Genomic DNA, 1,447 nt, shown 5'->3' with positions numbered 1-1,447 from the left:
GAATAACGTCTTTTTGCTTTTTGCAGTCTAATCACATACTAAGTACGATATTTTGGATGTTGTCCGAACGTTGACCCATTTACGTTACGCTCACGCAATTAATCCTGTGTGGGCTGTCCATTACTCATTCTGAGGTATTCCCAATATAACGTTGCATTAACGCTGCTCCCCATGTGCCAGCTTTTAAAATGAAAGCTAGGCGCGGGAGCCAGTCTGGTCGGGAAAGCGCGGGAGATTCGAAATCCAAAATGTGATTGGCATAGAGGGGGTATTTTTTGGGGGTAGGCTGTAGTATAATTTGAAATGGTTATCTTTTTCCGAGCGGAGGTAGTACGTAGTACTACTGTAGTAGTATTTTTGTAACGGGGTTACATGGTGTGGAGCACACAGGGGTACGAAGTACCCGGAGAGTTAACAAACTCTCAGTACATAAGTTGGAGAGTTAACAAGGTCTCTCAGTACGTTGGCTGAAAGCCACACGTTATGCATTTGATTTGGTTTAACTATGCTAGATAGTTAAAGAGATACATTTACCCCTAGGCGGCTTGGCCGCAATAATAGTAAATAAAACACTTCTGGTTTTGAAGCATAAAAGTTAAGGTGTTAACTTTGAGCCCTGGTCTTGGGCTGTAAGTGTCCTTTGGATAAGGAACTTAGTATTAGTGACTCTTTGAGTCGAACGTCTTCCTCTGACGCTAAAGCTACGGCAGCCCCGCTGCACTTGGTAGCACTTGTAGTCAATCCCGCTCCTGAGTCGGTTGACTATATCCTCTGCGAGGATGGAACACCCCGTGTTCGCGAATTTGCCCCCGGCGCAGCAGGACGCGCTTACTAAGCTTATGTCCTTGCTTGGCCCGGAGGGCGTGGCTCATCTTGCATCGCAAGGTCCAGAGGCGGTCACTGCCAGGCTGGAATCGTTCTCCCGCTACGAGAACGCGCTCTTGGAGCATGTCCAAGAGAAGATGAGCGCCGCAACGGCGGCGGCGTCGATGACGCGTGAAGAGTCTATGAGACTGAAACCGCTCATGGTGAGCGTAAAAACCTTCGAGGGGAAGGATGGAGAGAATCTCCTTCTCTGGACCCGTGAGGTCGAGATGGCCATGGGATCGGCCCTGCTCCAGTCTGAGCATCAGCGCGTGGCGCTGGCTATCTCCAGGCTTGGAGGTCGCGCTCGCGAATGGGCACTAACGTGCGGCACGTCTGTTGACGCTGCATTTCCCACTTGGGATCAGCTGAAGCAACAGCTTTCGCGCGTGTTCGCGCCGCCTAATCAGGCGTACCGTATCCGGTCGAAGTTCCTTGCTACCCGCCAGGGTAAGAAGGAGTTATTGGACTATGTCCAAGAGTTGAGAACTCTTATCGTCGGAATGGCGGCGGACCCTCTTCCGGAACTGGTCAGCGTGACCGTGTTCATGGAGGGACTTCGTGTGAGCGCAGCTCGAACGGA

This window comes from Phytophthora infestans, genomic scaffold (genome assembly GCF_000142945.1).
Source record: "Phytophthora infestans T30-4 supercont1.40 genomic scaffold, whole genome shotgun sequence".
NCBI lineage: Eukaryota > Oomycota > Peronosporomycetes > Peronosporales > Peronosporaceae > Phytophthora > Phytophthora infestans.
This window is presented reverse-complemented; position numbering follows the sequence as displayed.